Genomic DNA, 14,745 nt, shown 5'->3' with positions numbered 1-14,745 from the left:
AGCTCTAACTAATACACTATTAACAAATCCAACCAGTTTGTCATGAGAGATGAATAGAGACAGACAGATCCCTAAACATTTGTTTAAGACAGCCTGACCTTTAAGATGTTTTGTTGAAGAGAGCAGCAGTTAAGGCTGCAGTAAAGCCCTGACTTCATTTTAGTCAGAAACGAGGAGAAAATGTATAGGATAAATATTAAGTTTTACTGTGGCCTATGAACTAATCCAGTCCTGGCACTCCCAAATAGACTATCATCAGAAATAGACACAAGCCAAAACACGTCTATGGGTGAATAGTCAAACATGCAAGGTGGTTTAATCTGTTGGAAGAAGCGTGAAATATGTGGCAATATATCATCTTTGACGCTGTCACTTCTGAATGTCTTTCAAATAATTTTAACAATTTCAGATTGTGTCTTTCTTCTCAAATTATTACTCAACATATGTCAGCCCAGCCTTTTATTGACATCAGTTTTATGAGATGAGACAAAACACATAGACACAAAAGTATCTCATTATGTTAAAATGTTTGTTTTATTGGATATGCTAATTTAATAAAATTACCACAGTGTACAGGATTTAACATATACAGGTATATTAAATTATTTTATAAATTATTTTAAAACCTAGATCTGCTGTATATCTTAAACTTAAAAAAAAAAAAAAAGGATACTTACCTGGCAGGGGAGATACCATGATCAAGAATGTGGTTTACCCAGGGCGAGGTTTAGCTACTGCACTCTGGCTGTGTTGACCCCTACGAATTTCCCAAATGTGGCAATCTCAACTGCATCTGGTAGTGGCGGACTGCGTTCCTGCTCTCCTCAATATTGGGGCGGCTGTGGCCTAAAGGCCGGAGAACCTGGCTTGGGACCAAAAGGTTGCCGGTTCGATCCCCTAAACCAGCTGGGGGGGCAGAGGGAGTGAATGTTCATGGAGTACCCTTGAGCAAAGCACCTAACCCTCTCACAACTGCTCCTGGGGTGTTGCAGCTGTGTGACTCCCCACTGCTCCGTGTGTGTGTTCACTACACCAGATTGGTTAAATGCAGAGGTCAAATTTCTCCATTTTAAGTTTAATCCTAAACTTATACTGTAGTGTCCGTGGCTTGCTGCCGACACTGATTCTCCTATGCCCAGCATGCACTGATGCTCCACTCCCCCTTTTGTTATTAGTGTTTATTTAGTAAACTGTAGTGTGTAGATTTACTTCCTGTGTCGTGTGATGTGAAATGCGTGTTTTACCGTCATTGTGTTTCCTCATTAGAATGATTACCTCCTGTGCTTTCTCACATTGTGTGTTCTTTTCAACCCTTCTGTATACAGTACTGTGTATGCTCTTTTCACAATTGCTACGCCACCAATAAAGAACAATTCCTGTGTTGAATCTGGCACCGAAACCGGTTTCTTTCCTCCACTCTCCCAACACTACAGTGGTGTCGGCAGTGGGGTGGAAGACGCACCTCCCAACCCAGTAGAGAGGTGGGCAAAGTGGGTGACTAGCCCTGAAGAAGTCAATGAGTTGCTGCATTAGACAGCCAGGACACTGAGGCACAGCTGTGACACCACGGGGTCACCAAGCATCTGTGGAAGCAAGGCAGGCCAGGGAGTATCCAAGCCAGAGGGGCCAGCTGACATGCTGGTGCTGCAAGAACAAGGACCACAGTGTGAAGCGTTATAATGAGCCCTACCCCGAGCCATCAGGAGATTCCAGTCAGCCAGCGCAGTGAGGGGACCCTCACCCAGCACACTCATCTCCCTTCCACCATCACCAGTGTACCCCATGGGGCCACCTGGCTTGTCCTTGCAGCCCCCACCTGCCTTGCCTTTTCAAGGGAGTCCCGTGCAGACAGGTTCCATGCAAGGCTGTCACAACTGTCCTGAACAAGAATCCACTCCGAGAAGGATACTGAGTGGCCTCAGAAGATGAGCAATGGGCGGTGGTCTCCAACTCCAGTGAGAGTTCACTCCACATAGGGAAGGAAAGTGACTCCAGACACCAACGTCGCATGGGAGATGACCAAGAGGGGCCGTCAATGCTGTTCTACAAAAGAGTTTGCACTAGGAAGGACATCAGGCAGCCCCAGAACAAGACAGGGGAATGGAGTGTGCAACCACAAAGCCGGTGACAGCGCAGTAGGGGCACCAGAGGGTGCTAGGCCTCAGGAACTGCTTTCCATCCACTTTGATATCTTTGCCACCACAGATGAGGGCCGCACACACACCAGCTTAGTGCAGCACCACACTGACATCGGCAGTGCAGGTCCCATCTGTCTACACCCTCACCGACTTCCCCTGGAGAAGAGGCAGGCACTGGGCGAGAACATCAAGGAGATGGTGGAGGCAGCAATCACCGAGTCATCTTATAGCCTGTGGGTTCAGGGTGCTAGAGTAGCTGCAGAGTGACCAGGGGTGAAACTTTGAATCTGCCATGATGGAGGAGGTCTGCGACAATCTTCAGGTGTGTATGACCTGCACCACTCCGCAGCATCCACAAAGCAGTAGCTGGTGGAGTGTATAAATTGGAAAGCACCCACAAAGGAATGGCCTTGCGGAGCATTTTAACCAGACAGCACCCACAAAGCAATGGCCCGGTGGAGTGTCTTAACAAGACAGTCACAATGCAGCTCATCATCCTCACCACATCGCACCAGTGTGAGTAGCTCGACCACACCTGAGACTAAAATTGTTTACAAACCCAGAGCTATATATTTTTGTTGAAGCTGATATCTTTATGTTGAAATTGTTTTAAAGCTTGAAGATGTACATTTGAACTTTTTGACACTTACATCTTGTAAATGACCAATGGTCCTAGTAACACGTTTTTTTTTCTTTTTTGCGCATGATGCCAGTATTCCATGAAATACTTTTGAAAGCTGATTGTGCCTTTTCATCTGTGGATGCATTAGTCTGAATTTTTCTGTCAAACTATGCTGCAACCCCACTGTCTTACTGAAGACCAAGTATGTAGCAAACATTTTCCCATGTTTCAAGCTGTACATGTTTGCTTTATCCATTAGTTTTTCTGCCAGGATCAGAGCTACATCACTTGCACCTGCTAGCTACACCATGCTTTGTAGCAGGCATATCTGCAGGCCATTTTTAGTATAGTCCCGTACAGTTTGACGGATACTAAGTGGATTTCATATCCGCAATTTCATGGTGTTAATGTGCCTGGTGGGAAAACCAGCAGCAAAAAAATATGAAGCTGGCAAGGCAAACATTAGGATGACGTGATGAAGTTAGGTTATGTTAGCGACTTAATAAAATTACTAGTGCTAAATTTGACCATTAAACAGATCATGTCTGTTTTAGAACGATTTACTGAATCAGTAGATAAAGCTGATAATGTACACACATGTTGATATTTAATATTTATGCTGGTAAATTAATTCCATGAAGGATAATTGCAGTATTATAGCCAAGTATAAATGTAGTCAGCAGGGCTGTGGTACTCGAGTCCGTTCTCGGAGACGTTTTTTCTATTGTTTCGGACTCGTTGCTATTTGCACTCGGACTTGTCTCAGTCTTCGTCATACGTCTCGCCAGATATTCTGGTTGGTCTCGACCAAGTCCAGCTGCCTTCAAAAAATGTGGGGTTTTTTTCTCGAGTAACACCTCTTCCAAAACAAAATGACTGATTAAGCGAACTTGTTAGGAAAACGGGCATGGGTTTAATTAGTTCAAAATCCATTTAGAACGGGCATTGACATTGGCTGCCTGATAACCAGCCGTATGCCTGCCTAAACTAATCTCCGCGTGCTCTGCGATGCATCCATGCTCATCATTTTCATAGAAGATATACTGGCTCTTCTGCATCACACAAAAATTATGAACAGGTAAGCAAGTGGTCTCGTAGAGGATTCTCTTTTTTCTGTCTCGGTCTTAACTCTGTCCAGTGGCGTATAGCCAGAAATTTCTTTTCAGACGGGCCTCGGCAAAAGTTTCGCTCACGGTCCATCACTGGCCTACACATTCTTTATAGCCTACTGCTGAACTGAATGTCAGGTCAGACACCCTGTAGCATACTCAGTAACCAAGTTAGTCCAATCTTCCGTTCTTTGTTTGCATTGAAACGGAATATGTAGTAAACCACAAAATACTGATGCGTTTTTATTCATCAAACACACTTGAACCAGAGGTAGCATACAACACATGCCCTGTCTCAACAAACGCACAATATAATGCTGTCATAACACTAGTGCTGGGTTTCCATCCAACTACTTAATGCAAATTAACGCTTGAACTTCGCATCAAGCCTTATTCGCTAGAAAGAGGTGATTAGCATAAGGTAAAATGATACTGGTTGATGGAAACAGGTTTAGTCACGTCAACAAGGGTTTTGTTGCGATTTTATCACGTATTTCCGTTTAAGTCGCCCTAGACAAATTTTAAACCCACTGCTATTCACAACACTTCCCGCGATGACGAGAGTGGAGGCTACATTTTTAATCCACACAGCTAATGAAAACGGGCACAGACGTTTCCGTAGCCGAATTTTCATGAATGCGCTTAAAATATGCGAATGTATTGGGTGTAACACCAGCAGCTATTTCCTGTTGAAGGTTTACGTCACTGGAACTATAAAGTCAAAACCAAATTTGTTAATTGGCTAATACAGATGTCAGTCAAACTCGAATAAAAAATACAAATAAAAAATTTTCTTTATTTCAGGAGCGTTTGTGATGATATTTTAGTCATATTATCAACCAATTTAACAAACAATAACGTATTATTTTCCAGTATTAAATTAAATAATTCCATCGTAACTCCGTGGGCATCTTTTGGGCAGGCCTAGGCCCATCAAGCCCTTCCGCTGGCTACACGCCTGAATCTTTCTCTCTCATTTTGACTTGACTCGAACTTCTTTGGACTCTGTGTTGACTTGGACTCGCACCTCTTTGGACTTAGTCCTGACTCAGTCTCAACTAGTCCTGATCTTGGACTCGTCTCCGGTAGTCAGAGTAAAGTCAGTTAAGTGCAACTGACGCTAATGTTATCTGCAGGCATTATTTTAAAACCTGCATATTTATAGGTTTTATATTTACATATTTATAGAGCTATCTTTTTTTACGAGAGATGGAAACTAATATCTGCCTGCGGAAATTATTTTTACACCTTGGGCTATTTTACGGGGAGACTGACGTTGACATCCGTGTACTGAAAAGGCAAATGAGGTTTACATTCTTGCGTCCATGTCTGGTAAAGAACGAAAAGACGTACGTTTTAAAAAGTCTCGTTCCACATGCTAATTATCCACATAGGAAATCAGACCAGCGGAGCTACTTATGGCCTCCGGAGCTGATCTGTTATAGCTCAATTTTGTACGTTGGTGTTTTTGGGGGTTTTTTTGGTGACCTGAAACACACTTGAAACAGCTGAAGAACAGAATCAGGCTAGAGTATTTGAGTCAGGTTACTCCTGCAAGGCTGCTGCTCTTCAGGAAGCTTCTTTGTGCACTACAATAGAATTTCAAATGCTTGATCTTAACTATGTTCATATTTTTTTTTTCACTAATCCTTGTAAGCATTCATCATATACCTAAACTGAGCAAATTCATAATGTTAGCCTCTATGCTGATTCAGCATGAGAGTGCAGCATAATTGTCTTCTAGTCTGTTTTGTTAGTCCTGTGTGCTTAAAGAAGAGGATTGGTATTATACTTCATGAGAGCAAGCATTTGTATACACAAATCACAAGGTGGTACTTAAGTCTGGACCATGTAAACACAATGATGGTGAGACATGAAAATGAACAACTATTATTGAAGGCTATCAGGATGCATGCTGGGAAGACTCTTTTACTTTCCCCTTTACAACACCTGCTTCTCTCCCTAGCACCTCCTACAACAATTATTCTGTAGCACCCCTTGACTGTTTAAGAAAAGCAACACAGATATTTGAATACTGAGGCATTTGACTTTCAGAAAGGAGCTGAAGTCCCTTTAATGTCAAAATTGAATTAACTGAGGGTTAAGATCAATGTCCGTGGTACTATACACGTTTCGGGTGGGTTAAGGAGTTATGGGTAAACACACAGCCTTTTCTATCAGGTAACATCATTTTGTTATCTTGCAGTACAGTCAGCATTGTGCCTGAATTTTGAATTGGGGAACCATGGACAAACATTTCTTTTAAAGTGAATTCATCAAACTGTATTGTTATGGTTTCATGAACAGATTTTTTCTCGGCTTAAAATGTGTTTGTTCTGGATGTTTTGTTATCATTTTGCCTTGACATTTTCAGAGCTTGCAGACAAATAACTGCAGTTTGGGTGAAATGTTGCCTGTAAGTAGAGTCAAATAATCTTGTTAAAACAGAATAGTTTTTTGTGCAGATTCTTGAATCGGTTTATATATTTGGATTTCCGACACCTTGAGTATAATTACCACTCATTTTCATCTTTGTTTACCATACCCACTAGCGTAAACACAGCCATACAAAATAGCAAGACATATACCTCACATAATCATCACACTGACAAATAACTGTAGAAACTACTGTTCAAAACTGAGGCACATTACCGAAGCGTCAGCCCCTGAATACAGTACACATAAGTCATAACAGTGACTGCCTCAGCGTCATCATGTGTAAACTCATTGATCCAGGTAAACAGATTTAGAATTCAGTTGTTTTTCCTTTTCTGTCCTTGCTAAGGTGTGTTGGCCATGAATCAGTCATGTCTTTGTGTCTTTCACCATTCTCTCAGAGAGACTGAATGACAGAGTAGCGCAATATCAGTCCACAAAGGACAAGACTCATACCTTTAACTGTCGTCGGCTGTTTGTTAGCGCCATCAAGTGGTCAACGGTATTAAAATCCGCCGTTTCATTTCAAAGTCGTTTTAGTAAATCGGGTCAAAATCCGTGTAAAGGTCAGGGTGCTCCCTTTGCTTATTTTGCCTTTTCTAAGGGCTTTTTGCCACAATATAGTCAGTCATGGTCTATAAAAATCTTTTTACAGACACAGTAGGTAGGAAAAAGGTTCGTATTTGCAACTCCGTCGTCAGGGGAGGGCTCTATGTGTGGTTGTTTACCCATTCAGGCATGGCCATTCTAGATGAACTGCTGCTCCCAGGCAGATTTAGATCATCATTACTTGTGACACCACACAGCTGTTGCTGCTGAGTGGGCAATTTTCCCTGGGAGCAACATCAGCTCTTAAATATTTGCGAACAGCTGAATTTATGCATACAGTATGCACTGTTAAGTATGCATGTGTGTTTGTGCTTGTGCTCGTGGGTGTGGATGTGGGTGGGTGTGTGTGTGTGTGTGGGGGGGGGGGGCGTGGACCGGTGGGTGTGTTTGTCTGAGAGAGAGAGAGAGAGTGAGAGAGAGATATTTAAGGGATAAAAACAAAGGGTCATCTTCGTTAATGTGCAGAATTTGTCTCTATTTTCTGATGACTTCAGTCCTTGGGAGGAGTGAACATTTCCAAAACGTCAGCAGACTCAGCAGGCCCTAGTCTCCTCCAAGCTTCGTCATTGTCTTATACTCACTTCCCCTCACTAACTTCATCTGTCAAAATGCCCCCCCCCTCAAAGAAATACACTTCCTCTACTCTCTTGCTGCCCCAACCCCCCCCCCCCCCCGGTCTCTCTGTCCCTGTCTCTGTCTCTCTCTCTTTTCCTTTCTCTCTGTTTCTCTTTCTCTCTCTCCATCCCCCCTCTACTGTGACTTGATGGATGAAGAGTGACGTAATGCCATGTAAATGCATGTGCTTTGAGGGGATTCACTTCACATTATACACGCTGTCCTACACCGCATTAAATATTGAGCGACCGGAGCCGTTTTGTTTTTATAATTTCTCCCCCTACAGGTGGTGTTGGCAGCCAGAACATGGAGGTTCTCTGAGGAAACCGAATTTTGATAAGGCTTCGAGTGAGTGAGCGCAGGAGACTACGGGGGACCAAATCGCCGCAGCCGCCCAGCAGGTCGCCGGATGGTTCGCCTTTGTTGTTCGTCTCTCTCCGACACGCCAAGTATCTAGGTCTGACCTTTGCCCTGATCGTGTCGTCGTGTTGGCTTTAAGAGAACCTGCTGTTAGCGAAGGAGACATGTTGTTTCCACGCCACTCTTTTGTGCCAGTGTTTGTGAAAGCCCCAGCGTTGGCACTCCTCTATTCACCCATGTCCTCCTGATCCACTTTTCATTGTAGAAAGAGAGCAAGTGATTGATAATTTAAAAGGAAGCTATGAAATGATGCTTCCCCCCCCCCCCCTCATCTCGACCAATTCATGAATTGGACAGTTCTGGGTCAATATTCTTGCCTTGCTAAGGGTATAAGAAGGGATGAATGGATGAGAGTCCATTGAGAAAAGGAAAGGGCAGAGGGAGATGGAGAGATGAGGCGAGGAAAGAGAGAGAAAGTGGGAGAGCATTGTATTTAGCTTCAGCATGCTCCATATACCTGATGGTTTAACTCCACTCACATCCTCTCTTGTCCCTCTTTTTACCCACCAAAACATTGGAGCGGTAGTATACTGTATAAAAGCAGATTCATCTTTTATTCAACAGAAGGCAAACATTCAGACATGCACACACGGAGGGCAACGTTGAGCAGGACCTGTTTTTCCTGAAGCAGAATTTGTGATTATGTTGAAACAAAAAAAAAACGAGACAACGTATTTCTGTGTGCGGTCTACATTTTTAATCTTATGTATCCATTCCAAGCGAATCACCACACACTAGAAAAACAAAAGACAGTGGGCGCATAAGCTAAGTATTAGACTGAAAGCTTTCCCTCATACCATTCTCCACAGACACACTATCATCTATCAATGGTGTAGACTGTATAAGAGATATGGTGGACATGTCTTTACCGGTGTCAAAGACCTGTTGAATTGTTCACATCAATAACTACTGGTGGGTTACTTTCTAAGGAGCCCCTCCTTGTCCCTCCCACTATTTTGTACCTATTGTCTGATTGGTTCACATCGAGTACCGGGTGCATACTGATACATGGGTGCGGTGTGCTAGCCAGAGATTACTTAGTATCTGATAGGTAGATATTTCAGTAGATATTTCTGGTGACAAACACGTACCCCACAATACTGAGGTAAAAGCTTGACAATACCCACCAAACCTTACATGTGAGGTTTAAAGTTTTATGTTGACATTCTTTATTAGAATCAAATAAAGGTACATTTCATGCGTTTGGCCTTCGACAACTCCCTCAAGAACTTCTTCCTTGAAGGAAACTGAATTGAAGACACATAGTCTCAAGAGGGTAATGTTGTCCAAGCTCTAATTCTGTGATGCGTTCGCTCTAAAATACGTTTTATTGGGCCGAGGCCATTTGTGTTTCAAGGCAAAGCTCTTTTCAGATCACGCTCATTCACAATTACCTGTCAGTCATGAAAAGAACTGACAAAATCAATTTAGCATTTACGGATTTGAATATTCTTATCAACTCGAAGTTTAAATAGACCACCCCGGCCAATCTCATTACCCATTCCTTACTCAGGGGCACGGACCCGTGAGTGTTCAGTGGTTCCGACTCCATATGCATGAACCTCTCTCCCTCCAGCCCAGGGGCCTAGTCCTGTGGCTGAGGGTGGACCTGACGGGCCACTCCAGCGGTAACTGTTTTGCATGCCACAGACGGATTAATGGTGTGTGTTAGTGTTAGAATGAGCACATATGGTTGATCTCGCTCCAGAACCTCAGAGAGCAGCTTCACACCACCCTCAGGTCACTTTCAGATAATGACATGCTTCACCCTTGAATAGACCCAGTCTGTTAAAGATTCAAAAGCACAGGATTCACAATGGCTTATTGAACATGGCAAAGAGACAGTGACCCGTGGCACCGGAACTGTCTGAAGTATTGAATTGTGTAGGTCATGTCATGACAGTCTAACTTAGCGATTGGCTTTGTTTTTGTCTCTGTTGTATTTCTTTATGACATCAACATTAAATCTTGCTGATGTCACTGAATGCTGACACTTTGAACTTTGAACAATTTCAGTTATGTTAGACTTTGCCTTTTATGGGCTCTGCTGTTTTTATCTTTTCGTTAAAATTAGAACAGATAACAGAGGGGATGGGTGGGTATTCCACAAAGCATATGCTCCGTGTATACAATCTGCTCTGAAAACTTGAGCCGAAGGTCAAAATTATGCAAAAGGGACATTCATATGCTGTTCTCCTATTGGACAATTCTCAGTTTACCGAGCAAGTTGTAAGCACAGCACTCAGAGTGGTGCAACTATTTATCTAGATCACCAGCTCCCCCTACAGGTAAATGTTTAGTTATCCTGCACCATTCAGTACAATGTCCTTGAGAAGTGGGTCTGCTGTTGAACATAACTGTACATCATGTTCAATGAGCCTTATGAATCATGATAAATTTAGAGTAAAGGATTTATTCCACCCTGAGCATATTGCTCACTGAAATCTCGAGCTTTGGATAAAGTTTTCTCTTTGTTATGCCGTTGTATTAAATCTGAATTATGGTACCACATTGAGATTTGAAGCAAAAATTCTTGGACCTGTGGTCCTAATCAGCACAGAGTGCACAGTATGACTTCCACTGGACAATCTTCTGCTCAGCCTATGGATGATTTTCAGGGAATTCACCCGTGATAACGGGAAGTGATCCCAAATCCGGAGGATACGTGATGAGGTATTACAGCAGTCAAGCAGCAGGAATTTCAAAGGAACATGAGAAAATGTGAATGACTTCAATGCTGCTGCTCATGCCAGCACTGGAGAAAACATCAGCGAGCAAAAGTGTCTCTCTCTCTCTCTCTCACACACACACACAGTTTCTCTCTCTATTTCTCTGTCTCTATTTCTCTCTCTCCCCCTCCTCTCTCTCTCTGTGTGTGTGTGTGTGTTTCTCTGTCTTTCTCTAGTCTTAGCACTTCCATGAAATTCTCACGCTGTTTGACATTAAAGTGAGAGCATCTGAACGTTTCACACACACTCTGCTCGTGAGCTGAAGCGTTTGGCTCTCAGGCAGCACAACCATTAGCCTGGCAGACTACCAGCAGGCCTGTCACCCTCGTTTAGTGTGCCTCGCTGGTTCTGTGTGCGTCTCCGTGTGTGTGTGTGTGTGTGTGTGTGTGTGTGTGGGCACAGAAAAGCACATTTTTGAGGAATACAGAGTGCTGCGGTGTATAGCCCACAGGCTGAAGTGTTGAAGTCTGAATGTGTGAGCCCTCCACCACCTCTTCTTACTGCCACCTCCAGAACCTCAAACGGCCAACGACAGGCCGTCAAAATGAAAAACAGAAAACAACACACAGTCTCTAACACAATTCTCCTTCAGAGCGTCAGTTTTGAATGAAATTCCAAATTCCGATTTTGACAGCCCCTTCTCACTTCCTCTCCAGCCGGCTTCGTTTTTCCGCCGTGACGAGGTCCTTGGACGCCCTACTTCCCTGTATAATGACCTTTTGAGAGAGCTAAATAGCGCCAAGCGCCAAACAAAAAGGCGGGACTTAAAAAAGCCGACATGACCCAGATGATGGATGCCCCCTTGACAAACCCTCGCGCATTGTTCTGACAAAAGTCTCATTTGCATAATAGGGAGAGAGGGAAGACAACAGAGAGTGCTGCCTGCCACAGCTTAACACACTATCCACTACAGCACCGGCCAAATGAACATTTACATAATCTCAAGATCATTCCCAGATTGGCTTGGGTTCGCTCAATCCTCGCACTTTCCCAAAGAGAAATACAAACACACACGCACGCACATACACACACACGCAGGATGAACAGGGGGTGGGGGGAGGAGGGGGTAACGAGAACGTACATTTTCTATGTTTCAACTTTCTTTCAAAAAAAAAAAAAACACACACACACACACACACACACACACACAGACACCTATATACCTCTCTTTCTATCTAAGCGTTTCTGTCTCAATGCCAACCACACATCGTATATTTTTCCCTTCCGTGAATCATCTCTTGTCAGTTTGCTTGATAAATCTCTTTCTGCTTTTCAAAACTGGCACTAAAAGATGTACCCATGCACTCCTGCTCCTCCTCATTTCTTATAACAGGTAGCAAGGTCAGTCCTTTTAACCAATTATCCACCTCGATGGCAGGAGAAATCAGGGCCAGACATAATGTTAGCTCTCCTATAGGAAGGCCATTATCCTCTTCAGCACAAACTCTCTGCTCTGGAGCAGCAGCTTGAGTGAAACACAAAACACAAAGCTCACATTGTCCTGCCTTCCAGGAGGGTAAAATTGCATTTGGTGTGTGACACATATTGGACCATGAATCAAAATATAAACCTCTAAATCACTGACTCTCCTCACATGAGTGTACATATTGAGATGCTACCATTTTTACCGTTTTTTTTTTTGTTTTTTTTTGTATTGTGATATTACTTCGTTTGAGATAGAACATCATATTGCAAGTGCATGTGTGCGTGCATGAATGCGCGTGTATATAAGTGTGAGCGTGTGTGTTTGCGCACGCGTGTGCGTGTGTGCGTGGGTGTGTGTGTGTGTGTGTGTGTGTGTGTGTGTGTGGGTGTGTGTGTGTGTGTGTGTGTGCGTGGGTGTGTGTGTGTGTGTGTGTGTGTGTGTGTGTGTGGGTGTGTGTGTGTGTGTGTGTGCGTGGGTGTGTGTGTGTGTGTGTGTGTGTGTGTGTGTGTGTGTGTGTCTTCCCTGGCTTTAGTCCCTCCACAGACAATGTGTTAGGGTTAGGATTACATCCTCTTCACATCAAGATTACTCCCCGTCGTCTTATCCTTATTGAAATATGATTATTACAGTCGTTGTCATTTTTGTTATTGCGGTTGAGTGTGCGATTAAGTCTGGACTTATTAATGAAAAACTCATCAGATGTCAGCCCTGGTTTGCTTGGGATCAGGAAATGTTTTTGAGACCAAGGGCAAAGCAAGAGGGGGAAAAAAAGTCCCTTTAGAGATTTACTTCCAGTTAAATACATGCCAGACTTGAATAATTCTGTCTGCAATGGATCACAGATTCTAGTTTATAAGATATTATGCTATCATGGCTGTCTCAGGACAGTGTGACGCACTAAAACCTTCATTGTTTCAATTCAGAACCATTTGGTTGCAGCGTAATTCAAACCGCTGATCTCTGGTACTGGCATTCGATTAAGTTCGATTCTTCTCGGGTTGGTAATTTAAGGGAACGGAAATTATCCTGAGTACAGATTGACTGAACCTCTGAGCCTTCCTTAACAATAAGCTTACCTTAACATCACCTTAACCTTAACCTTAACCTGACCCCTTCCTTAATGCTAACGTTGTTTTTTTACCTAGAATCTGCTCAAAGCGGAGCTCTGTCCATCCAGCACATGTAATGCCTCATAACACAAGGGTGTTCATTATTACCTTAGTCCTCTCAATTAGAAATCTCTCACACTTTATACTGTCTGGCATGCATATGTGTGTGTGTGTGTGTGTGTGCGTGTGTGTGTAAGACAGAGAGACATTATAAGAGTGATAGAAGGCTCCTTTTTTTTTTTTTTTTTTTGGAAAAGCGGCTGGATTAAAATGAACAAAATTTGATCAGTTCTTCACTGATCTGAGGATTTTGTCTCAACACTCCCCCAATCTCAGTCATGCTTAAGCATTCTTAATTCTCACCGCTTTAATTTGTAAAGTGCCAGAGATTCCCATGATCCTTATCTCATATGATTCTTATCCTTCTGATTGCTCAAACCCTGATTCAGCCTCCGCAGTCGCTGCTGCTTCCCCTGAATATCAGCCCTCTGCTATAAAAGGACAGTGGAGGTATTATCGTCTTATAAAACGGATTCGGAGACAAATTAAAAATTGTCATGTCTAATCTTCTTTGACCAAAAGTACCAAGTGCAAGTGGTACATGTTCTTAAATCTGGGGCCTGATCCTAGTTGTTTACAGTCCTAAGCCATAAATCCAGGGCTCTGATTGTGTTGCCGTGGGGACAGGATACAAAGCTGCACTCTCATTTTCACTTCCTGCAGATCAGGACAGCAGCATCTAGGTCAGATAATTATTGCTGGTTCTCCTCTTCTTATGTTCTTATGTGTCATACACTGCTGTAACCCATGCCTGATATGTACACACGCACACACACTCACACACACACACACACACACGCACACACGGATGCACGCACACGCATACACACTCTGACGCACATACAGATACGCATACACATACACATACCCAAACACCCATATACACACATACGTATACACATACACACACACTTACATATTCCCTCTCTCTGTTTCTCTGTCTCTCTGTCTCTCTCACATTGAACATCCTGAAATGTAACATTCATGCTTGTGTTTTGACATTCACATATCATTGTTATCAGGTAATGTAATGAACTTAAAAGCAATGTGTCTATTTATTAAAGATAAACAACACATTTAAAAGAAAACATACACATTACATTTCAGTTAAGCCTCTTAGACACACACACAAAAAAAGAAAATGACAAGTTCAGCCCTTGATGACCTTTTCAGTGTCTGTCCAGACTGCGCTTCCCTGAAACTTTGGGGTTGTAGAGAAAACAACCATAATTTGTCCAACACATTGTCACTGAACAAACTAAATAGAGTCCAGTGTGGAATCAGATACGAGATAAGATTGGAACGGAGAGGAAATATCAAACCTTAACATAATATTAAATCTTCGCAGTAAAGCAGTTTGTAGGTTAAGCACACTGCTGATAGGGAAATGGATGTTTTCCGGTAACTTTGGTGAATAATATTTAACAGTTCAGCGGTCAGGTCAGGATGTGGGTAGGCGCAGTTATGCTCAT

The 14,745-nt window shown here is 43.0% G+C and overlaps 1 non-coding gene across 1 annotated transcript; it reads left to right on the top strand.

Annotated features, from left to right (window-relative positions):
- The first annotated feature begins 669 nt into the window (after positions 1 to 669).
- Positions 670 to 828, top strand: LOC115813490 (U1 spliceosomal RNA). Its single transcript, XR_004025353.1, has one exon. It is a non-coding gene; the product is annotated as a U1 spliceosomal RNA (small nuclear RNA).
- The last annotated feature ends 13,917 nt before the right edge of the window (positions 829 to 14,745 follow it).

This window comes from Chanos chanos, chromosome 5, assembly GCF_902362185.1.
Source record: "Chanos chanos chromosome 5, fChaCha1.1, whole genome shotgun sequence".
NCBI lineage: Eukaryota > Metazoa > Chordata > Actinopteri > Gonorynchiformes > Chanidae > Chanos > Chanos chanos.
Note: the sequence above shows the minus strand (reverse complement) of the source record. Positions and strands in the feature narration are given on the sequence as shown.